General features: G+C 40.5%; 1 long non-coding RNA gene across 1 annotated transcript; it reads left to right on the forward strand.

The window, feature by feature from the left end:
- Positions 1–14,601: 14,601 nt before the first annotated feature.
- Positions 14,602–25,817, forward strand: LOC130175008 (uncharacterized). Its single transcript, XR_008828673.1, has 3 exons — positions 14,602–15,010; positions 15,257–15,329; positions 25,320–25,817. It is a non-coding gene; the product is annotated as an uncharacterized LOC130175008 (long non-coding RNA).
- The last annotated feature ends 900 nt before the right edge of the window (positions 25,818–26,717 follow it).

The raw sequence follows: 26,717 nt of genomic DNA on the forward strand, positions 1-26,717 counted from the left end.
CTCCATTTGTATGTGCATGCTAGTGGTGGATGGTATAATAGCTCAGATGCTGCATAGTGCTGATGGAGAATAATGCAGTTTCCTTATGAGTGGCTCTGGCTCCATTCTACAGACCTCTGCACCTGGAAAATTGGGATTTTGCAGATGAGGGTGTGTGTGTGTGTGTGTGTGTGTGTGTGTGTTTATTTTTGCATGTATACAATTCAAGAGTGAGCCAAAGAAGCTGCTTACCCCGTCCATGCCTTAACAAAGAAAATTAGATTTACATGTAAAGTAACAGACAAAGGAAAATGCTCTTTCTGACAGTCTTTAGCACTCTGAGCCACAAGAAACAAAATGGAGTTGGGTCTACATTTGTATGGATCAAACATTGCTTTCTCTGCACTTTGACAATACATGAATAAGGACTTTTATGTGTATACAACATAAACAGAACTCCTTTTGAAGTAAAAGCCTTGATGAAAGTGTCTCTTTCTCTTTTGAACGTGCCTTTACAAATAGCTTCAGACACCTCTACTTTGTTACATTTCCTTGAAATTTAGAATTGAGCCGACATTTGAAACAATTCAGTAAAAAAATAATAAAAGCTCTGCTCCCGGAACTAGCATGATTTTATATGATAAAGTGAAGTTGTATAAATAGACTCTGGTATAGAAGAAACATTGATTTCCCCTTGCAGAATGCACGGTTCGTGTTTGATGCAGAAGACAGAAGTTCAGCCGGGCCTTTGAGACGTGACCCACCCTACCCTCCCTACTCAGGGTGGATGGAGCAGCAGCGAGGGGACTGCCATACATTTGAGTGACTCTGTCATGTCTGTTTGTTTAACATGCATTATATATGAAAGACCAGAGTGAGGGAGGGAAGAGCACGGGAGCAGGGCAGCTGAACAGAGAGGGGGAAGAAGACAGAGATGCCGCTGAAGAGACAGACACTGGGAAGAGAGCGCAAGAGAGGGCAAAGGGAAGAACCTATTCACGGTAGAGTGAACACATACTGTAGGTGGGAAGCTTCGGTTTTCAGCAAAGAGAGGCTCGATTGGGTATTATGAAAGAAGAATAAGAGCAAAGTAGAAAAAAGTAGAGTAGTAGAAAAAGAGATTTCAGTATGGCTCAGCTCAGGACTCCTAAGTAATGCCGTCTGAGATATTATAATCCTTACTTTTAGAGCAAAGAAGGGTTTAATATGGTATAACGGCAGGATGACTATCCATTATCATTCAGCATGTCATATACATTCTCTTAGATCAAATATATATGAAGCTGTGAAGCTGTTGTTCATTAGGGGAAGAAGACAGTTCGCGGAGGACTTATAGGTTGAGCCCGTAAAGCAATTGACGGGTCCATTAACGCTGATAGAAGTGTAAATAATTTATGTGTGTGTGTGGATGTGCATGTGTGTGCGTGTGCTCCCCCTGCTCAGAGTGGATACTGAAAAATGGCAAACACAAAGACATTTTCCTTCCTTTAAGTCTAATGAAGGGAAAAGACAGTGAGTCTGGCTGACAGAGCAGACACATTCTCAGACTGCATTAAAGCCACGGAGGAGGAGCTGCTGGAGAAAACGGATGAGTGCAGGAGAAAGAGAGACGGTGTGTGTGTGTGTGTGTGTGTGTGTTTGTTTTGGTGGGTGTGAGGTAAGCTGGGCTGAGACAAAGGGAGTGTTCTGAGTCGGAGGTCAAAAGGGTGATTTTGAAAAAAAAAAAAGGAGGAGGACAGAGTTGAGGAGTTCAAAAGAGCAAAAAGGGGTCAGTGCAGAAAATGATGCTCTTATCACATGAGATCATCATGGTTGAAGTCACTGGACCCGGGGAGAGGCAGGTGTCAGCTGACGTCAGCGTTTTTTCATGCGTTGCTGTAATTCAATGGAGCCGTCTGTCAGTGTTGTGTCGAGACCCTGTTTACAGGATTCATCAAACCAAATTCCTGGACCAGGGGAAATCTGCATCATTACAACAGAGACACAGTGAACGAAAGGAGGGGAGAGAGCAAGTTGATGCGTGTCCACTGCAGTGTGGGCCGACCTCTAGAGGGAGCTCTTATCATTTCTAAAGTACCACTCGAACGCTTTCGGCTGGCTCCCCTCACTCAGCTCTTCATTTAACCATGAGCATGCCTCTTGTATAATTTCAGCCATAAAGCTCAGACCTCCCTCAACCCAGTAGTGTCTCTGTTTTTGGACATGAGATGACACAAGGTCCCTCTGGCAAAAGAGGTCGAGACAGGTTTCCTGAGATCCCGAAAAGAAACACCAGCGGCAAAATGGGCCCACGCTCTGCTGGCTTTGGGGTTTGGTCTGGACTGTCCTAAACTTCAGTGTCCTCGGTGTAAGAAGGTGGAGTGACTCTGGAGTTTGTGAGGTCTGACTTTAAAACTCTAATGCTTTTCTGAAGACATCCCACCTGACCATTTTAACCACTGTCACCAACTGTCATACTGGCTGAACATCTGCTAATGCATTTAGGGTCCTCGCAGATTTACGGCAACATGCACAATAATGACGACACTGGACTGGTTTAAACTGACAGGATAAAGTGGACATGAATCACTGCTCACTGCTGATTGTTCTGTTCCTAATTAGATATTTTAGTGAAGAATTGTGCAACAACCCCTCCTTAAAGATCTTTCTCTTTGGCTCCCTAACAGGCTCACTGCTAAGTGCATCACACAAACACTAAATCTGTATTGCATAGTGTGAGTTGCATAATGAGCATCATTTGCTCGTAATTTGGAGAACGTGTCCCACTAAGGTTTCAAAGAAGGAGCATCTAGTTGATGGTAGTTTGGTTATGAGGGCATATTAATTATCTTTAACCATTTTATAAATAGATTTGTAGTGAGAGGTTTGCAAATGCACATAAAGGTTCTATCTGCTGCCTTTACTGATTTGCACAGTCATCATATTTTCAGTATATACTTCTACCTGCCTGCCTTCTATTTTGTGTCATCTATTTATGCTCTCTGGTTACTTTAAAAGTGCAAACATAAAAGAATTTTATTTTGTGTGTGTGTGTGTGTGTGTGTGTGTGTGTGTGTGTGTGTGTGTGTGTGTGTGTGTGTGTGTGTGTGTGTGTGTGTGCAGGCTTGTTGCTAAACTTGTGAACTGCATACCTCCTTATGATTAATGATATGAGGTTGCATAGAGAGATCTAAAGATTCATTATTTCCAAATTCTGCACATAGACACATGCATGTGCAGTGCACTTTTCATTTGAATACTTTTGAGGCTCCATTGAAAACGTTCAAAGAAGTTATTTTGTTTGCAAATTTCATGTTGAAACATTAACAAAGAGAGACATGCAGATAATAGAGAGGAATTATTGCTGAACCAACTGTGCATCACTTTCTGCTATTTCCTCTTGTTCCATTAAGTGAAAACCAACAGTTCTCAAGGCTTGCGTTATCCTCAGTGTACATCATCAGCTGAAAGCATCCCATGAACTTCACCGATCCGATCACTATGAGGAAACGGCCCCCCCGCCCCACCACCATTACCTGCATACACTCAATTCTGTCGCGGTTACTACAACCTAATAATCCCATTAATGATGGAAGCAGTGAGTTCTGACTGGATTGAAGAATCACTCTGTACATGCTGGGTGTGTTTCTTCCTTATGCTTTTCAACATCATCTTGTTCCACATATGCTGATTAAAGCACTAGGAGACAGGAGAGAGACTTCTGACTTAGACTGATTTGCGTATGTGTGAGTGTGTATGTGTGAAAGTGCTACATCCAAAGCTTGAGGATGGTGTCTATGTCTGTGTGATGTTAAGTGTTTGTGACAGCCGTCACTCTCTCCTGCTGTGTTCCCTCTGCACATTGGTGTGAATATGTGTGTTTGCGCCTGGGAGTATGTGTGTGTATAATAATTGGTGGTAGTCCGGATATGGCAGTGATTCATATTTGAGTGTTGCATCACACCCTACAGCCCCAGCGGGAGTAAAGTCTCCTTACTGATTCAACTGAAAAAAAGCGTTGCTCGAGAGCCTTGGAAAAAGCATGAAGTAGGAAAATAATGATTGTGTATTATATAATTGTTAATCAAAAATGTAGTGTAGAGTGTTCGATTCATCTCTGTCTCCATATTTATTTTGAACGTCCTCGCTTTAGTGTTTGAGCCGTATCGATTTTTGACGGTCAATGCTGATGCACATATTTTTAGACCAGTTTGCTGATTGCAGGTATTTTGTGATAAAATTCAATACCTCCAAAAAAAGAAATGCTTTATTAGAACTGAAGAGCCTCTAAATCAACCAATGAAATTTATTTAGTTGGGTTATAAATTCTTTCAATCAAATCTTAATCACACTTTAAGTTGCTGGCACCTATTTAATGGTGAGGAAACTCTTGAATATACCTGAAGGATTAATGTTTCAATGATGAAATTAAATGAAGGGACACACAGCTGCTCAGGGATTTGTCCTTCTGTTACAATATCCTGTTCCTTTCTGGGTTCGCTTGTTCTCCCTCACATTTGGAGGTGCATGCAGGTCAGGTAGACCTGACTGCAATCATGCTGAGTGTCCGTCTTATTATTTCCTTAGCTCAGTGCTGGAAATCAGTTCAGAGTGGTTCCTCGCTTTCCTTCATATCGACAGGGTTTTTTGAAACAATAGTACAATACACAGCACAAATTCATTTTTGGATTTTATCCCCCTCACTTACAATGGGAAAATGTTTACACAGGGCTCTTTTAATGGCCAGTATGAACAGGAGCAAACAGAAACCGTTCTAATGTACATGTGGGCACATGACTTAAAGAAGTGTGGTGTAAAAAAAACTGTAAGCTTTCCGTCCTCGTAGATCTCCATGCTGTAACCAGACAATCACTTAGTGTCTGGCTGCGGCCTGCAACCCACAGATTGCGCTATCCCTCCCTTGGCCACAGGAATGGAGAATGCAACGAGTGGCCTACCTCAGGTCATTAAGATGCCCTCACTCAGCAAAACTGGCACATCTGCACGTGCTAATCAGCCTGGCCCTGTGGTTGGTGGAGGAATGATAACTGCACGCTAATTAAAAAGCCATTCATTGGAGTGAAAGGCCAATTAAAGGCCTAATATTTGATAAGGCTCTCTGTTCACTCAGCAGTAAGCCCACCTGGGAAGTATTTATTAAATGTTAATGGAGACTGTAATTAATATCCAGGGCGGATTAACGTGCAACTGAATATCATTCACAGGGAGGGGAGAGAGATAGTGAGTGTGAGAACAAGTGCAAATGAGAGACAGATATGTAACTCAGCATTTCGCTCTGGTAGGTCGCTGTGAACACAAGAAGCTCCCACAAACGTTTGTTGTCAGTCATGGAGCATGACGATTCCTTCACTCACAGGCTGCAAAAAATTTGTAATATCCAGAGTCCTTGTCACAGTTCACATTTTCTAAATATAGCAGCCAGTTAGATCTTGATAATGGGGTGCTTGTCTCTCTGTATATTGACATTCACACTGATAGTAATTAGCTTTGTGTGTTTCTGTAGCAGTTTCCGTGTTCATACATACAGAGACTAGAACACAATATGAACAGTGTAATACATATGATATATATGATATATGTATATACTGTATATGTACTTGTATAATATAATATCAGATTCTCACAAAGACGCTTTTGCAAATCAAAAAACCGACAAATACATTTTGTCAGGCTTGGTTCGAAGAACATCCGAATCAATTTTGGTAAAGACTACAAACAGGAATATTGATGTTAAGGCAAAAGCATCAACAGCTGTTAGGCAAAATGCTAATTTTCGTATTGCAGCGCCCCCCAGAGGTCAAAGGACACCAGATTTCTTCACCTACCTCCTGATGGGGTCCTGAGTCCATGTACAAAGATTAGATTTCATACATAATAGCGTTGCTGAGATATGACCTCATTTCCTCTTTGGCCCTTTTGTCGTCATTTGTAATTGACTGTGCTAAACAAGCACTTTCAAAACTCAAAAATCCATGTTATAACTTTTTTGAGGCTTGATCTGAAGATCATCTACGCAAAATGTCACTCCACACTTAAATGTCTTGAGGGTGTAAGGACAGAGGGTGTCGTATGCAGTAGAGATTATGAAGCCCCTTGCGGCAAATTTCCGTGTGATATTGGGTCATACAAATAAAATTTGACTTGACTTGACTTGTCTTCAATCTGTGCTCATTATTCATTTTGCATTTTCATCTGACCTCAATTAAAAAGACCATCTTCATGCCTGTTTTTTTTTTTTCTCTCTTTCTTTTGCCACTTCCAGCTCAACCACCTGGCCAAAGACATTCACACTTTTCAGTTCAACCAATCGCATTTTGCCATGACCTCTGTGAGCCAATCATCTGTGTTGCTGCCTGACTATAAGCTGTTCCTTTCTCTGCTTCTGTCAGCTGTAACGTCAACATCAGATCAATGTGACACCCCCACACCCCCATTCAGCTCCAGTTTCATCAGAATCAGCTGTCTATGTGTCCCTCAACTGACTGAGCTCATCAGAGGACCTGCCCCACATCACATCCATCCATACCTGATAAAAAAAAGGAAAAATAATGACACAATGATGGAGTTTAACCACCAAAGGCTCCTCACATATCTTTTTAACTTTTCTTGTTCCGCACACTGTCAAATAAGTTAATTTAACAACTCTTTAAGATCAAGTCCCTAAGTCTCCCCAATTTAACTATCAAAGAACAAACATGAACTTCAAACTACAACATTTCCTGTCTATTAGTACTTTGTGATGTCAGAACAATTCAGACACAGCTTGTGTATGGCACTTCTCTCTGTCAGTCCCTCCCTGGTCGTGACTGTGTCAGTGTGACCTTCCTTGTTTCTGTCCCTCAGAAGCTGCCCTCTATTTATAAGTTGTAGATTTAAAAAAAAAAAAAAAAAAAAATCCCAAAAAACAGTGTCCTCCTGGTCTCGCTGAGCAGCACAGAGCTTGTGAGAGACACTCGGTGTTTTCCCCGGGCCTCTCAACAGTAGAGGACAGGCCAAGTTGAAATGTAGGCAACGTACCTGGTAACATCATTTCTCCCCAGAACAAGCCTCTTGCCCACCTTTTCTTTTTACAAATAGCTTTGTTTGTCACTGCTGCTGTGTGCTGAGTTATTGCCTGGCCGTGATGTTGGTTTCCTTTCATTTTCTTCCCATTGTGATGAGCTGTTTGGGTTTTACTTTTGACCTTGTTTACATCCCTTCCACAAGCCATTAGGGACTATGTAGTGTGTCTTCATTACTGATGGCTGCTCTATTTGCCAAGACTAATGGACATGGTCACAGAGGACAGACATGCCAATAGCACTAAATATGCTAAAGTCTAATGATCTATCGGACTGGTGGCAGGATTAAGGTTATGGCTAAAGGTTGAGGTTAGCGTTACAATTTAACACTGGTGAAATAGATAGAAATTGATAGTGTTTAGTGACTCTTGTCCACAGCAAATTGCCAAGTGGCCACTGTCAGCAGTTTACCAGTGGCAAAAGGAAGTAAGCCGATGATGCAGTGGCCAAACATACATGCCACACAGGTGTTAATTTTTAATCTGGTTGTTTATCTTTGCCCAATCTGTGTCTGATTTTAACATGGCTCAAATGTGTGCATTCATATGTGTGTGTGTTTGTGTGTGCATCTCATGTGGATAACGTGGGGAGGATACGCTGTGTGGGGTTGAGAAGTGATATTAATACCATAAATAATACACATGCCTCAACCTGTGTTATTTAAATGCTCCATTAATAATAAAGAAGACATTGATCATGAGCTTCGCACCAGTGCACCTTCAACGAGTTACACAGACTGGGCTCTTTGGCAAAGAGTGTGCATGAGTTACTTTGTAAAAGTGAATATGTGTATGTGTGCGTGTTTACATTCAAATGGATTGGTCACAAAGTCTGATTAAAGCTGACATTGTTTCATTTGACTAAATTAGAAGACAATTAGCTGATTTATTTCCTTTTCTTTGTCAATCCTTGAAATGCCATTTAATGTAAGTCTGCAAACCACAGACTCAGCAGCAGTGAAACCAGGCAGAGTATAACATGCCTCCATGTGCTGAGACTCAGAGGACCCCACAGTAAATAGTGATTGTTTCAATAATAGATGTGTGTGTGTGTGTGAGTGACTGCATGGTGTGCAAACAGCAGGAACGGAGTGGATGTGTGTGTGTGTGTGTGTGTGTGTGTGGGGGGGGGGGGCTGTGTGTGGCCTTTATTGGTCAATAAAATACTCAGGCCTGAGCTCGAGTGTAAATTTATTGTTTCCGTGGTCAGTTAGTTGTACGTGCATGGATGTGTATGTGAGTGTGTGTAGCAGTATTAAGGCCACGATATCCAGTAAATCAGTCAGACACAGCAGACAAAGCACTATGTTAAAACTTCACTGTAGTGCAGCTCGAGAGCTAAGATGGATGGGTGGGGTGGAGTGGTGGTGGAGTGGTGGTGGGGTGGTGGTGGGGTGGGGGTGGGGTGGAGGGGGGGGCTATTAAAGGATATAAAGCAAGAAAGGGAGGGAGAGCAAACGAGAGGAGATCAGCAGGAAACGGCTGTTGAACGGTGCTCAGATCAATACTAATAACCACACACAGAGAATGACTTCCTCTCATCCCTAATAACTCACACAGAGGAGGAGAGAGATGGAAGCACACTTGGAGAGGAGAGAGGCGAGAACATGGAGGCTGTTGGAGGAGAGAGGCGGAAGAAGGAAAAATGAGTGTGAAGCTCAAATTTGTCTGTTTTGCAATCTCTGTTGGTCTCCTGCTTCCTCATTTTCTTTCTTTATGTTTAATAAGAGGGCAGGGCGACCAGACGGCCATGTTTGAGGTGCCACTTTATCACTGTGGGAACGCAGTGCCACCCATCTCCTCCTCCTGCAGCCCTCACACAGCTCCAGTCATATTTGGAAGATTAGAGATGTGTGTGTGTGTGTGTGTGTGTGTGTGTGTGTGTGTGTGTGTGTGGACTAGTGGTGCGCCATACAATTTGTGGTGGATTAGATTGTTCTAAAAGCATCTCTCAATAAGAGGCTGGTGAATGCGTTTGCCCTAATGGCCTGCCATTTTATATTTCTTTAATGAAGTTACAGAAGAGGAGAAAATGGTCAACCCTGCCGTGTTCCTCCACACACACACACACACACACACACACACACACACACACACACACACACACACACACACTGTTTTCTCCATTTTCTTTCTGCACACATTAACCTCGGCTAATTCTGTGTGCCAGAGAGAAACTGAAGCTGCATATTGGTTATCTCCTCACACTTCAGCTCCCTGTACTGTGTATTTTTGTATGTGTGAACCTATCTGTGCACATGACAATGTCGGCTTAAATTACAAACACTGTATCAAAGCATAATAATGTGATGTCCCATTAAACATAGGCGTCACAGCTTTGTTGAAATTTCAACACCTTGCTCAAACTCAAACATGTTCACATTGCGTTTAGTTGAAATTTTCCCATGAGAGAGTGTGTGTGAAAAACAGGGGGGCAGAATAAAGTAAGGTTTTTTCTGATGTTGGATGAAGAAACTATGCACACATGCAGATATTTCAGTAATGCCTATTGCTTGACAAGTGGAACAGTGAATCCAGTTTCTTCTTTTTCATGCCAAATGTGAGAACCAAAGGCAATAGATCTGTCCAAAGCACATGCCTTCCCCAGTATGTTGCATGGCTGTTTGAAGAACTCTTCAGATCATTTCCAACACAGCGAGCATGTGCGTTGGAGAGCAGACTTGTTATGATTCCCAGATGGCAGACGGTTCATTGTCTGCTGCTATATACATAGAGCCAAATTTTAGGACAGAGCTTTCGTAAGCTGGTCATTATGGTGGAACTCAAGAGCAGATGGCCCCCTAAAGCCCTGCCTGGAATTTGCTTCCTACAGCCACCACTAGGACATATTTCTCATGCATTACTTTGGTAGGTAATGACCCTTGGGTATGGATTCGCAAAGCAAAAGAGATGATATGAATCTTCACTTAAAAAGCAATATGTTGCAATTAATTCAAGTGGCGTTTGTTGATCCTGAATGAATTGTTGTGAATTATCCAGGCAATCTGCTCAAAAAGGCTCCTTGTACTTATCAACAAAATCTGAATCTGAAAGAAAAGTTTAGATGCTTTGAGAACTTGAACAACGATAAAATTGGAAATGACTATGGACCATATTTTTATGATATTCAACTTTATCATCATTGCATTATTTGCAACAAAAAGCATCCCGGCATCTAGGCCTACTTAAAGGAATTCATGTGCACAGTAAACTGTTTCCCAGAAAGAGAAAGAGAAAATCTCAAGAACAGAAAAGCACCTGAACAATATGACTCACTACAACTGGAACATGGCTTACTTCTTCCAGGTAAGTAATTAAGAATTTGATCAAACTGCATAAGGCACAAGAGGATTCCCTATTGATTTAATCTGATGAATAACATTATTCTGTACTATTTCACTGACAAACATTTAGTTGTCATCAGTGCAACCTGCTATAAGTTATGTGCTGATCAATAGTCTACCCTTACCTATAGATTTTCTCTAGGGCTATCTTGAGATGGTGCTATAGCTCATCAAACAACGATGATACATATCACTATTGACCCATCCTAATCAATTATTCAATCCTAAGACCTAGGCCATACCTGCATATTTTACAGCTCCCAATGGCCTGATCTATCTACCCCTGCCTTTTCTGTTCCTCCATCTCTTTCTGATATAGACTTAGCCAGAGCAAAGGTAGGCTGGTATTGAGTAGAACAATGTCTGGCAAAAATGCCATTGACTTGGACAGTAGGTGCTCATCAAAGTTGATCCCACTGGTAATGAAAGGTTTCATATGGATATTGCAAGAATACACACACACATGAACATGTGCTTTCTGTCTGCATATATGGGGAAGTGTTGGGGTGTCAACGCAATAAAAAACCAGTGAGGTGAGAATATATGGATAGCATGTGTGAAGCTTAATTTTGGTGTTGTATACTGAGTCTTTATGCGTTGGTTTCATTAAGTCTGTTCTCAGGGGTCAATGCCGCACCGATCTAAAACCCCTGGAAAAGAGGTCACTTGTCACTTGTAGTCACCTGTTGGCAACCACCTTTTTTAAGAGATGTAAAAGCTTAAAAAAATCATGGCTGGGGTATTTACTGATGTGTTTTATGTCATAAAATGTGAAAATGTCTTGAGCATCTAACCCATTCAAAAAACCCACTGACTTCAGGACAAGGAAACTGGTGGTGCAAAAAAGTTAACTTATCTCAAGGTTCTAGGACTCATTCCTGCATCACTCTATGAGGCCATACGCTGTTCTGAGATTCTTTGGTATCATTCTACTTTATGTCTAATTTCAGGTTTAACTGGTCAAGCACTGCTTGTCTTGTTTGTCCTGACACCATGCCACTACTTTAGTCTGTTCTAACATACAGACCTCACATGTTATTTCCGGTTCTTTTATAGAGTTTGCTCCTTCCTCTGCCATCTTCTTTCAACATGACTAAAAGCCTAGAAGCACAATTGCACCCCCATGAAGCTGTACTAATAAATACACACTAGAAATCTTACTATACTTAAAACTATACTATATACTATAATTAATAATGACAATTATTAATGTTAATGCTATCATTGCTATTTTTATCAGTAGGAACATTACAGTCGATATTACATTACTATTGTTGTTACTGCCACTACTATCACTATTATTAATATTGCTATCATTGCATGTTCTTGTTCTTTTCCTCTGTGCTCTCTCTTGCTCTCTCTCTCTCACTCTCTCTCTCTCTCTCTCTCTCTATCTCTCCCAACCCAACCGGTCGAGGCAGATGGCCGCCCACCCTGAGTCCAGTTCTGCTCGACGTTTCTGTCTCTTAAAAGGAAGTTTTTCCTTTCCACTCTCGCCTAGCGTTTGCTCTTGATGGGAATTGTTGGGTCTGTGTAAATAATATTATAAAGAGAAGGTCTAGACCTGCTGTATTTGGAAAATGCCTTGAGATACCTTCTGTTGTGAATTGGCGCTATACAAATAAAATTGACTTGACTTGACTTGGATGAAAAATGGAGCGACAACAATACCGTAAATGGAGCTAAAAGTGTGTCCTGAAAGTGAAGCAGGAAGAGTTCAGAGATATGCGGGACCATTAGCCTTTTGTTTACGATACATAGGGACTTTCCTCAAGTGCTTAGACAAATTCACAGTAATCTACTTATCATATTTTGAGCTATCTAATCCAAATGCAATTGTCAGCCTTTGAGTTCCGCTATATTAAAGGGCAAGTTGTCAACTGAATTACAAGGATACAGTTGGTCCTCTGGGCAGCGTGATTTTGCTCAGCAGATGTTATGGCAATCCTTCCTGTATATTCTGGGATGTTTTGTGTTCAAAGTTGACAGTCTGGCCTTGGAGTGGCTTAATTAGCGCTTGATAAAAGGCAGGTGCACTGGGAAGGAGTATTGCAGCTGCAGATCATTCTGTGAGGATATTATAGCTTATTGCTTTTATTACCAGACGCAACAGCGGGGCTGGTATTGTTTTCACCCTCTGAGTCTGTGTGTGTATGTGGGTTTCATCAAGGTAAAATGTGGTTCTGGAGGCACCTACTGTAGTGGGAACTACTACAGAGGCGGTTTTGAGAACAGGTGTTTATATGTCTGTCTGTCTGTCTGTCTGTCTGTCTGTCTATCTGCGGGCAGATTTTGTCACTGCATAGCGTCAGAATGTAAGATACACAAAAACTTTACAGGTGTTGTTACAGGTGGTGTAGTTGAGATCAAAATGAACCCATGAGTACTAATCGGTCGAAAACAATGTGTTTAGACAAAAGTTTGTGGACTGTATTATTATATGGTATATTGCTTTTGGGAGATAGGATAGCCAGAGACAGACATTTTTCTAGAATAGGGAAGACAGTTGATTTAGGGGGGTGTTATCATTAGGGAGAGGGCTGTTTTAATTAGATCATCCAAATAATGTTTTATTTTTGACCCTGCTTGTTGTCAGAGTAAACCATGCCAACCTAGTGTCTTAAAGCATTACGACTAATTTGATCACCAAAATGGCTCACAAACAGACAGATTACCAAACAATAACTGTGACTCAACTTTGGATAACTCCAAGATTTACGCATAGGTCTTATGCACATGCTGCGTAAGTTACAATGCAATGCAAAGTCCACTTTTTTCAAATTTTAATCCATTGATTACAGACAATGACAGCAAGAATAATGCCAAGTTTTGGCATTTTGCATCACGTTTTTGCCCATAACACCCCACTGCATTCATAGAATAATCCTTTTTTTAATCTGCATTTTATCAAAAATATTCAGTGTCTCTCGACATGGCTTACTGGATACGATACATTTTTAAAATTGTGATGCATTAACTCAACAAACTGTATGAGAATATATTGAGGCTTTAGACAAAATATGAATAAAAAATGGAGAAAAGCAGGCTGGCCGAGAAAGGCAATAGTGCTGGGAAAAAAAAGTTCCTCCAGGTCAAATGAGACAATCATACCTGGTTTCTTTGCCCATTTCAACTCAGTGAAGATACTGAATATCAACAAAGAGAGCAGTTGTACTTTGCTGGTGAAGCCCAGCTTGAAATCGAATTGTAATTTCAGAGCTGTAGAACTTGAACTAGCTGTTTAAGTTATTGAGGTTAAAACTGAAGATGTAGGCTAGATAAAGATTGTTGTCAATTTGTTTTCACCAAAGACAGAGACAGTGCAGTTCAGGCTGCTGAAGGTAAATTAAGTTTTTCTGTACGTACGGTGATTCTAACCGAATGAACATTATTGTGTCAAGGCATTTTACAACTTCCATCTGATTCATTTTGAACATTAGCGAACTCATGGTAAAAGCATTATGAGGAAATAGACCTACTGACATTATAGTTTTGTTTAATAAGTTCAGAAACAGAAATCCCTGCTTAGAAACAGAAAAAAGATGTTCCATATCGCCTAACTTCAAGGGCCGGTTTCACAGAGATAGACTTTGACTGTAGCTTTAAAAGAAAAAATAGTCAGAATTCAGATAGATCTTTAAATTCATCCATTACACAAAGCAGTTTAGTTGTTGACTATCTTATGCCAGACTGTGGTACAATGAATTTTGGGAAAATCAATACTTTTTTCAAAATAAAAAAAGGCTGACCTAGAAACCAAATTCACATGCTCAGCTTTGTAACAATAAAAAAAATCTGAAAAATCTGATTTGGAAATAAAGTTACTGCGGTCTCTAAAGAAACTCTTTCTTTTATCGTTCCCCCTCCATAACAATGTTGGCAAACCACAAATTATGAGCCATATTTTCCTGCCCAATGCAGCTGTCAGTGATTGTTACCATGGCAGCATTGGTTTTAGGCCTGAGTTAGCCTTGGGGTAAGGTGCCTAATGTTTTTGGCTTAAAATTAGTCAGTCTTAATTTTTGTGATGCAGGGTTACTTGCATGAGACTAATCTATGAGCAAAATTAAGACCTAAAACTACAGACCAGTCTAAAATATATTTGTGACACTGGCCCCAGAGCTTGCCTGAGAATCATCTGCTTTTAAGTTTTCTTTGGTATCAAAGTAATTCTTTGACAGTTGTCAGTATATAAAATGTACAAGGCGAACAGGAACTGCTCATGGCATATTCGGCATATTTTATTTTCCAAAATGTTAACAAATATAGCAAACAAAATGGGGCTGTATTTGAGGCCCACAGCGCCACACTCATGAATCGGTTGCAGGCTGATGATGTCTGACTGCGGCGTTTTCGTCGGTCAAATTTGGCAATCAAGCTGTGAAGGTGAAGAGAGTCTCTCCTCCTCCTCGAGTCACAGCTTTAGTCCACAAATATGCTCCATTACCTGAACGTATTTTACCGTTTAAATGGAAAAGAAGAAACCTGTCCATCTCGCCAGGTTAGCCGGTCTTTGTGAACTAGTGAAAATGCTGGCGGTAACAACGACATGAACAAAGTGAACCAAGTTTTCAACATCCAAATTCCCGGGTGAAAGATCAAGTTTTGGAGACACAACCTCCACATAGTAAGTCTCCGTAAGAGGAAGTGGCAAATATATTGCTGGAATGACAATTGCATTTGTGTGACAGTATTAGTAACTTGTATATAGAGATATGTATGCTAATATAGCTAAAGCATTACCTGCTAGGTAAGCTAACTGTCTGTCAACAGTAACAGGGTGCGTGGAAAAATAAACTCTGTGAAAAGATTCAAAGATTGGCTGCGGTTGAAATAGTTGAATGATTCCTGCCACCTTTTGTATTCGTTATAGGGTCATGTTAGTGAGAGTGAAGCCGAGATGGAGGACATCTATCATAAGACGGATGAATACAACACTACAAACTGTGAGTGAAAGTCATCCTTATGCTTATTGTGCTCGTGCTGGCCGCTGTGCCCCTGCTGGACCCATGGCAGTGTTTGTTGTGACCTCTGTGGGAGTTGTGTTCAATCGACTGGCGAGTTTGTTGTGATTAGACCTTGGACACAGTTAAACTTTCACTGCAGTATTCTCTTTAACTTGATTCATATGCATTCATATGAGTAAGGTCATCATTTCTATAGCCTTGGTTTTTGCAGCAAGTCCATTCAAAATACTGGCTTTGTATTTACATGTCTGAATTATGTTGGCTCAGGTTGAAATGCATGTGACTTTCTCTGAGTTCAAGATATATAGAACTCAATCCTGTTGGTGTTTGAGCAGCATGGACAAATGCGCTTCCTAGTATTTTGTATTGCAGTCATTGGCCTCTTTGCATTTGGTATTTGGCCAGATCGGATTTGCAGGCATTTCACAGTTGTTTAAGTGCAATGGAGAGTAACGTTGTCATACTTTATTTGGCTATAGGTTTCAGATTTTGTGAACTTGTTGCATGAATTATGAGTCTTTGCTATTTATCTTCCACTATGACTTACTTTAATGAATATAATGCGTATTTATGTGCAGGGGCAGAGCGGGAATAAAAATCTGCTTGGGACGTTTCACTGGCCCTACAAAACCCTAACCTTTTCCACTGTAACACTGCCACTATCTTAAAAAACACCCTGTGACTGAGTGAACACAAAAACTTAATATTAAAGTACTCGTAATGGCAACTCTGCCCAGCTTGCTCACATGTTTTAGGCAAAGTATATGTACTTGCGGGATATTTGCCTGTGATCAGATACTTGATGGTCATCATTCCTTGCTTGTTACTGCATGTTAATTAAAAAAAAAAAAACATCCATCATCAAGGTTTATCATGAATAATTATGGCTTGTCTTTTGTTAAGTCAAATAGAAAAACAAAACCCACAAAGCTAGGGGCCATAACATAGGAATATATGAATAGGAGACTATGGCCTACAAGATAACGAAAACTGTCATCCTCTTTTGTGTTTTTCATTTAATTTCATCGTGGTTTGTGTTGGCGGTTGTACCATTTGCTGAATCTAAGACTGTTATAATGTGGCTATGAAATCTACATTTCAGCTGCTGATGAGTTACTGTGATTAGACCTTGGCAACTATCACACGGATGCACGGTGCCCTTGTTGACATTAGATGATTTTGTCGACTCGCCGCTTTGTATTTGCCGGTATCAGTTATTTTGACTACCTTTCCCTCACAGAGGTTCTCTCTCTGACAGATTCATAGAACTATTGCAATCACACAATACATACGGGTATTATGGGCAATATATTATGGGTTATGGAAAGCAAAATGTTGCTGTAATACGGATAGCAACATTTGGTCCTAGTGTTCATATTTTTTACATTCTGCAAATGGAAATTACAGTATGCTCTTTGCATCCTGATGTGACTTACACTCATGTGTGAGCCATATTATGTGTATTACTGAGTGGTCATTATAAACTTCCATGGACCCTGATGAAGGCCACAAGCCGAATCGGTCTAATCGGTCTAATAAAGTTCCTCTGTTTACTGCAAGTGTTGCTGGTGGTTTGAACTTCCATGGTCATCAGAGCTATAGAACCTTTTCATGGTAGACGTTTTGACTTTTCATTATTAATATCACTTAAATGTCTAAGTTCCTTTAGGTGTCCCAGTAAAGCATGGCAGTGAGCCAGCATGCACAATACCAGAGCCCTGAACCTGGCTCATCTAAATATAGTTGTTATGAATGTTATTATTAATTACATCTGAGCTTTTCCTGCTAGCACAAGTGCAAATGGATATAAAATTGTATTACAAAATTATGTTAGTATCAAAGTTTATGATGAGTACTTTTGCTTTGGTTTCACTTATAACATGATAGCTTTCATCAATTTCATTTAGCCTTTTTAAAAGATTTTTGTAATACAAGAAATAATGTAAAACGTCAACAGGGGTGATTGAGGTAATTCTCTTGATTTTGTGTGCGATGGCTAGATGGCTAGATCTCATAGAAGAGAAGGCTGAACGATTTGGGTTTGTCTGTGTGTGTGTGTGTGTGTGTGTGTGTGTGTGTGTGTTGTGTGTGTGTGTGTGTGTGTCTGTGCGTGTGTGTGTGTGTGTGTGTGTGTGCGTGCGCACTCTCACTCACATGTGTGAAGTGGGTGTGGACACGGGAACTAATGGTGACTTATTAACATCATAATTCAGCCAGGCAGGACAACTAATCACTGAGACCTCAGATAGACCAGCCACAGGGGGTGATGGATGAAGCCTGCGTGTGTGTATATTTGTGTGTGTATGTGTTGGTGGGTGTGCGCGCAGCTGCATGCGTGCGTGTATGTGTTGGTGGGTGATAGATGGGTTGTGTGGGGGTCCTTTCACACTGAGATGTCTCCTAATCAGTCTTAATGATTAGGCTCCATTGATGAGGTGCGTTGATGAGAATGGGATTGTGGGTGTAGGGTGTAGCAACACCCCAACGATATCCTGTGTTCTTCAGAATTTTAAGAGGGTATAGTTAACACTGAAAAGCAAATTGCCATGTCTTGTGTGTGTGTGAGTGTGTGTCTGCATATGTGCAACTGATCAGTTCATTTATATGTTTTTGTACGTGTTGGATTCTGTCGTATGGCTTTAGCTGACGGAGGGCTGGGCTGAAGCTGTTTGTCACAAGGAACTCTATAGAGAGGAGTGTGTGGCTGTCCCTTCTCCTGTCTTCTCCTCCTCTGTCTGTGTCTCCATCCATCTCTCGGCCTCCGCCCTCGGTGATGCCACTCATCCGTCTCTGGCCCAGTCAGGGCTGTTTACACTCATTTAGTTCCAACTGAAGTGCGGCCAGGGCAGGCCTTGAGGTATTTATAGGCAGCAGGAGAATAAGAGAGTAAACAGGAAACAAAAGAAGAAAACAGGAAAATTGTGTTGACATAATTTGGGTGGTTATTTTAGAGGAATGGCATGAGACGGGCAAAAACGACTCATTTCGGAGTCAAATACTTTGTCAGTGACCAAGTGCCACAGATAGGTGAGAATGAGATTGCCATGATGACTTCTGCTCCCTTAAGCCTGCAGTTATTGTAACAAATGCACGCAATGAAATTACGCTGCAGAGATAATTTAGCACATATCTGATAGGAGTTATTCTTAATATGGACATTTCCCCACCCTTCCTCTTTCTCTCTCTCCATCCGTTAGCAAGTGGCGAGGGCCAGCGGAAGAGCGGAAGAGACAAACTGAATTAGTGTTCTTTTCATCATCCATGACCGGAGAGCCGTCTGATAACCCTGATCTCATTATGAATGCTAATTGTTAAGTTCTCCCTCCTCTCATCCTCTCTTCCTTGCTATACACACTTTTAGGACTAAAGGCTCATTCTAGAGAGTGGAAGCCTCTCTCTCTCTCTTTCTCTCTCTCTCTCTCTCTCTCTCTCATTGTGTGTGTGTCTAAGTATTTACTTCCTGCTTGCTAATGGCACCAACTTGAGGGAGAGGCCCAATATCCACTTTTAGCATGATTATTCTGAGCATGGGCAGCAACTTGAGAGATATATGGTCTGCTGGATGAAGTCTGGCAAATCTTCCAGCTTTCACATTTCAGCCTCTTAGCTGTCTGTTTTCCCCAACCATCCGCCCCCTCCTTTCTCTGTTTGCACTTATTCTTTCCATCTTTGTGTGCATTTCTGTTTATATACTGTATGTGAGTAACTGCATCAGTTTATTTTTTACTGTATTTTATGTATCTGTATTCATACTCCTGTTTTTTTAAGTCTTTCTCAAACAAACAGTCTTCAAATTACCTAATTTTTCTTTGTAATACTTTGTTTAAAATATAAACAACATACGGTATCTGGTGTCCTTGGTTCAACTGGCTGAAGTCCTGAATATGGGAAAAGGGAGCATCAGCCATGTTTTGATTATTGGTTTCCTCTATGTTCCTGCTGTGAGTAATGACCACGACTTTTAATGGGGTCTTACCAGTGTGCTGCTATTAATTAAAGCTTGATTGGAAGAATAAATTAATCTAGCTGTGGCCCGCCTGATCAATAACCCATATGAGGGCTCCATTAAGCACTAAGGGCTGAGCACTCTGCATGTGATATGTGTGTATTGAAGGAGTTAGGGGAGTCAAATGGGCCTTTTAGATTGCGAGGGATTTTCACCCCTATTAATCATAACAACCTCATCAAGTCATGGGAGGTGTGTGTTTGTGCTTGTGTGTGTCTGCAGCCATCCATCCATCCATGCATGTATGTTCTAAGCAGCAGAATGTTTTTTTCTCTTTTTTTTAACGGTTTTAACAGTCTTTAATTGATCATTGAGTTCTTCACACAGACAGAACAGATGGTATTTCTCACATATAAGTCAGGGGAATCTGACATTTTTCACTTGAATCACTGAAAACCTCTGCTATGAAACATAGGCAAATGGCATTTTAAAGTTCACTCAAATTAAATGCTAATCCAACATCCAGAGTCATTTTAATATGCAGGTCCAACTTCAGCAAAATAATTCTGCTGAGGAGCTTCATAAAGGTGGCAAATATCACAGCGATTAACGGTGCATTCTCAAAAGTGGGTGAGAGGAGTTATATTTAAAGTGATATCATTTGCAACCTCACAGACTGGAAACCTAACATAAAACATGTCAACACGAACCTGTGAAAACCATACACCTGTTTGAAATATAATTAGATGTTACCGTTTGATCCCAAATTAATGAAGCTGAAGCATAAAGAGTGCATGCAAAATGAGCATTGTTGCATGACTTGGGTATTAATGCAAATGCAAGTTTGTATTCTCATTGAGCATGTGTTTTGCATGCGATTACATTATCTGTTCCCCATGTTTGCCTCATAATGAGATGTTCCAATACCCATTTACATTTTGACTCTGGTTCAGGAAAAACTATGTGGTTTTTAAACTAAATAGGGCATATGCCATTGACAACAGGAAGGTTTATGGAAATCTGCCAAAAGGATCATGAAATCAAGTATTTTCAACATTAGGTTGACATTTTGGCCCAAGAGTGGCAAATAGTATCGAGATGGGAATGGCTCACTTTTTGTTCTCAGTAAATTTTATTTTATTCCACCCTATAGATTTTGGTATATTTTTTGTTTACAAGTAAAAATTTTGACCTTATCGCAGCGTGAGAGGAGTTACCTCTTGGTGCTAGATGAAGGTTCAGGGCATGATCAATGTCATCAACTTAAAAATACCATATTTCATATATTCCAACATAGTTTTTTTGGGGAAAAATTGATGGCATTTGGCTTGATCTTTTCTGAAAGAATTTTGTTTTTGACCGACAAATGACCTACCAATATCACCATACCTGTGCATAACCCAACGTGAGCAGGGCTTAAACTGGCTAACTTCAGACGTAATTTGCTCTATGTACAGTAGGACTGGTAAATATAATAGATAAGCTGTAAAAAAAAGATATATGTGGACAGGGACAAAGTAAAGGTCATATTCAGTTAGGCCTAGTATCAGTTCATGCATTTTGAGAGGCTTCAAGGCTGGAACAATACAAAAGATAGAGACATAAATGACTCACAGGTTTTCGGCTTCTCTCTGAGTAAGCACTGAATTTTAATTTTCATTCAGCTTTAAAACAGGGTCTTTGATCATTTTCAAAGGAACTGATATTTCCTGTTGCACAGACTTATTCCCCATGCCTCTTGTCTAACTTGGCTTCTCTTTCTAGGATTTACACCTTCCCCCTCCACACACACACACACACACACACACACACACACACACACACCACACACACACACACACACACACACACACACATAAACGGCACACATTCACACACCATGTAGGTCTCATTTGGATATGCATTGGACTGTTTCAGCATGAGAGCTCCCACAGATTGGGGCTAGCCAGACTCACAGAAGTACAAACCCCAAGCAAACAGCAGTAGCTGCTTGTGAATGCACTCTTGTTTCTTAGGAAGTGGTGCAGTGCTTGTTAGTCTGGTAAATTGTTTTTTTACCCCTCTTGCTAATGATTCATTTGTTGTTGGAGATGTTTTCCTTGTAGCCCGAAAACACTGATAATCAAAACCCCTGCGCTAATTTCATTACAGCGTTTTAAATATGCCCCACACTGTTTCCGGATGCAAATAGAGAACTCGCTCTCTTTCCATTCTTCTCCATTGCTCTGCCTTGCATTCCATTTCAGAATAAAGAAACCAATAAACCCAAGTCCATCTTGGGCCATGCATAAATTAATTTCTTACATAAAAACGAAGTCAGAACAACTATTCTCTCTTACCGTTTCCCATTTTTCTCCTTCTTTTTCTATTGTGTGTGCATGTGTGCAGAAGTGTGTGTCTGCTATTGTGTGTCTCCACAGTTTAATGGAAAACCTTGCTTGGTTTCCCCTACCTCATTATTTGATAGACCAGATGAGAAATAGATTTATGATTTCGATTAATAACGTTAGCCAGAGTTCATTGTTTCCGCCAGTCAGCCGAACAACTTCATATCAGTCCCACTAATGCCTCTGAAACACCAGTGCTGTGTGTTTAATAATATCGTTGTTAGAAAAGCCATTCGTTCTCATTTGAGCAGCAAGTCTCATTTGGTTGGATGGAGTAGCTCTCCACCTCACCAATCCTGCTGAGACTATGGGGAATACAAGGCAAATGAAGGATAGAAATAGCAATATTTCTACTATCTCGGTGTGCAGATACCTAAGAGTCTGTGATGTAATATAGGAATAAAATGTATTGAGAGATTATATTGAAGACAGATTAAAACAAATTTTTCTCCCAGTGGGCCAACTTCTTGGTAGTATATGTGCATTTGTGAGTTGTGTTTAGAGCTATTCAGTATTTTTAGAGCAAACCATGAGAGATATTAGTAGTGTAATCTGAATGAGATGTATTGTAAGTGCTGCTCAGAATGTGCTGCACTCTACGTATAAAATCCGCCAATATGGGATACACAAGGTATCTGCAGGTCTTTAGAAATCTTTAGATAAAGTAAAATAAAGTTGAAATTTTTTTATTTTTTTTGCTTTTCATAGGCAGTGACATTACTTGTAAAATGTTTCTGTGGTGGTTGAGAGCTGTCAGGAGATATTATATAACAACAAGTGAGATGCTTGTGACAATGGATCGTGCTGCACAAGGGTTTTTAATTCTTTTTTAGATTTTTTTTTTTTAGGAAGAACTGAAAAAGTGATATAATTATAAATAATTCATATCATCCCTACTGGTTTTCCATCTGCACTTTCATACTTGTATGACTGTCAGAGATATTACATTGTATTCTACATTATATTAAAGGGTGTTAAAAAATCTAAATCTTGAATTTAACTTTGTGAACCCTGCAGAAATCCTGGATAACGTAATAATGTTGCTGAATTTATCTGTTGAGCAAGAGCACGCTCAGTTTCTCATTTGCAGAGTCAGAGTTATATATTAAGTCTGACTGTAGTTAGCCCAAAGTTTTTCTCGTTGAGGTCACGTGCTTTGGGAGACTCTGGGACCCAGCTACAGCTGTGAACAGGGGTGTACTCTAACAATAAATGAATGTGGCAGCAAAGGAGCTAATTGACCAAACAGTGCTGGTCACAACGGGACACCAGCAACCCTTAATCATCAAGCTGCAGCAAATTAATTACCACAATCATCTACCTACGGCAAATTAATTATCACAATCAATCACCACAAATTAAACTGGGCCTTAAAATAGCCCCGTGGTCAACTGGCAATCAGCACCTTTGGCCTGCACCCAGGGCGGGAGGAACGCATGCAAGTAACTATGCCTAGACACCGTGGAAGACAAACATGGAAGCATTTATACACAGTACACGTGCATTTTATGCATTTATATATATGCACATACAAAATCATAAACACACACACAGTCTAGAACTAATAGGAAGAGAAGGACATGAGAGTCATTTAACAGCAAATGTCATCCAGACAGCCCACTTAATTAGAGCTGCAGAGCTAAAATGGGGAGAGGAGAGAAAGGTGTGGGGGGTGAAGAAGATTGGAAAAAAAATGTTGAATTGAGAAAGTAAAATAAGAGAAAAGGTGCACCCAGGGGAGTATACTGGCATCAGGTTGACTTAGGAAAAAAAAATCCCCCAAAAACCTGAAAGCAGTAAAAACGTAAAACAAATTTTATTTTCTCCTAATTATTTAGTAATGTGTTCTTCCTTGAACAGATTTTAGCAGTGGAGACATATTGTGTCAGTAACTGGCTCCATAACTCAATATGTGGTGTTTGTGTAGGAGTGAAACCTAAGGAGTAAACAGTTTTTATGGGTCTAACTGTGAGATGCATATGATAATGACAGTCTGGTTTTTCTGCCTCCAACTCTCTTTGGTAGAACAAACCAAAAAGGTTTTTCTGTCAGGTTTCTACTGTGTATATTGAAAAATGTAACAATGTGCATCTATGTTGTATCTAAACAGCTTGTTAACACTTCTCAGTAATAGGTACTTAAAGCTGAGTGGATCATCTGGAAATATTGACAGAGTTAATGTGTTTTTTTTTTTTTTTATTTAGTTCATGTTCTGTACAGTGCATTGGGATCAAAGATTTAAATGAATTCAAATTCAATTTAGTGGATAGATATACTTAGTGCTGCACAGTCTGTCATGCTGGTGTATTTGCTTTGTTTAGCTGCTGTCTGCTTTTAAGGAGTATTTTTAACTGAGTCATCAAGTTCATTAAAGTTTTAAAGTGTTTAAATTGACACAGTTTCTGTATCTTCTCTGTGTGTATTTTTCACACGTTAGGACAAAGTACACATCTGTCTCAACCTCACCCACTGCATTTCACCGATCACATCTCCCATGTCCCAAGCTGGTTTACTGAATCAGGATCTGTAACAAAGCGTTTGGCAATGGTTCGATACAGTATATAAGGTCAGATCCATTTCCAGTCCTGTCTTTAAAGTCAGTAGTTGGTTTCCAGGTAGGCTGTAAAAAATGCCCCATTGCGCTCCGTTACATCACTGGAACCATTTTCTAATGCATAGTATTAGGAGCTAGTGAACCATGAAGCAGCACAAACAAGTAAATAGCAGCAAGCAGCCTCAATTAATGATAAATACACTGACAGCTCATGCTGGCAAGTGATGTGAACAGAGATGCTTTGGGGTGAAAAAAAAACCATTTCAGTATTTCAGGTTGACCACACTTCGAACTTGAAATTCAGTGCTTTGTTCACAGTAGGGATAAAAAAAGAGGCCATCCAAATTCTGTAGAAATCTTCCTGCCACAGAAATCTCGCAGTGATATTTCTCTCTCCCTTCAGCATACTAGAAAATATTAAGGAAATCATAAGAGAAACATTGTAAAGCTGGTGACTTAGTTTCTTAATGCAGAAGAGTCAAGCTGTTTAATATATTGAAATTGCTTCACTATTTTGAATATTAGTCTTCTTTAGACTATGTGTGCACTTTCAGCAGGATAAAAACATGAAAACATGATAGGCACAGGCCCAATTCTTTCTTCTTCTTATTCACTTTACCTGTATTTGGCCATGATTTGTGTTTGTTTTCTGTCTCTTAAGAGTTGAGAGATAACTTGTAGCCTCTTTTAGGGCTCTGTAACTTTATAGTCAGCTTAAAGTTTTAGTTTTTGTCAGATTTTCTTCTCAGTGTTTTGTAATTTGGTTTGTACGGATTTCTATTTCAAAAAAAGCAGTGCTAGTGTCTGGTTGAGAAGGGACAGTTGGGGAGAGGTTTGTGTCTGTGATTTCCATTTTACAAACAACTTTAAACCATACACCAGGGCAAAATCAATAATACAAAAGACAGACAAACTACTGGCTATAGAAAGATAGGTGTAGAACATGTTTAATATATCTTATGATTCCCTTGAGTTTAATGCTCCAGTGTGTTGCACCATATAGAAAATTGATGAATCATTCTGTGATGAAGCTGAAAGAACCTTGACTCGCTTATTCAGTGTACTCCTCCTCCTCCTTACAGTCCCGGGAGCTGTCCATGGATGACAGTGTGCTGTAGAGGACATCATCCTCCTCCACTTTGTGCTGTGTCGTCTGCTCTCCCCCGCCTCCTCTGTACTGTCTACTCTTCCTCCTCCATCCTGTCTAACCACCCCTCCAGCCCATCCCTTCATTGTGTCTCCACCTGGTTTCCCTTTTCTCTGTTTCCACTGACTCTTTCTCTCTGTAAGTCTCAACAACTTACTCTCTTGGTGTCTGTCCCTCTTTTTTTTTTTTTTTCCTTTTTCATCCATGTCACTCACATTTTTGTCGCTGTCATTCTCAGTATCTCTGTCACTCCTCCTCTGTCTCCCTCCTTTCTGCTCTCTCCCTGCCCCTGATCTCTTGGAAGCTGAGTAGACACTGTTCAGTTCCTGTGGGACCTGGGTTAGCCATATTGTGTGACACCCTGATGGCGCCTAAAGGCAACTTAACACACACACATACAGTGCAAATACATGAACACAATAGGAGATTTCTCTGCATTTCTCATGCACATGCACACAGGCTTAATGCATTTGAATTTAACATCTCTGCTGACAAATTTAAGTGCAGTTTTATTGAAGATGACTGTGTATATTTTCTGTGTTTTTTTGTGTTTTATGATGTATATAACCTTTGGCATGCAGGCATTTTTGTGTGTGTATGTGTATATGTGTGCAGGATTAAAGGGAGTACTTCATTGTGTGTGGGGGGGTCCCTTGATGGCCTTTAGCCCTCCTCTGGGCATGCTCCAATACCACAGTCTGATTGGTCTCAAACTGTCCTGACAGGAAATCCATCTGTGTGTGTGTGTGTTTGTGTGTGTGTGTGTGTGTGTGTGTGTGTGCGTCTGTGTGTGCGTGCCTGTGTGTGTGCAGAGAGGGATGCATCTGGATGACAGCTAAATTGAATGCCAGGGCCAACAAGGCCACAGGATCACAATGAGAGAGATGAGGACAACACTGCACAGAGAGACAGACTGGGAGAGAGATGCTGGCATTAAGCCCAGGGATGACATAGAGAGACAGTTGTTGGGAGGTGTGCGTGTGTGCTTGTGTGTGTGTGCGTGCGTGTGTGTGTGTGTGTGTGTAATTGATTGAGTTTTAATGTGGTCCCTGATGAGGAGTCACTGACATCAGGGGGAGCAGAAAAGAGGAAGGAAGGAGAGGAGGAGATGGGAAAACAATGTCTTCTTCAAAGAGAGATAAAAAAGGATCATGCACACTGCTCTGTCCATGGATCCTTTTTTATCTTTTGTCCTCATGGTGGTTTTTCTGATGCATCTGTCACTAAAAACTTTCATGAAAGAGTGCAGAAGTGTGCTTCCTCTGTATTTAGAGCTGCAACACACCAGTTTAGAGCTGTGACAATCCATTGATTAATCTTACTTGATCAGTTT

This window comes from Seriola aureovittata, chromosome 9 (assembly GCF_021018895.1).
Source record: "Seriola aureovittata isolate HTS-2021-v1 ecotype China chromosome 9, ASM2101889v1, whole genome shotgun sequence".
Taxonomy (NCBI): Eukaryota; Metazoa; Chordata; class Actinopteri; order Carangiformes; family Carangidae; genus Seriola; species Seriola aureovittata.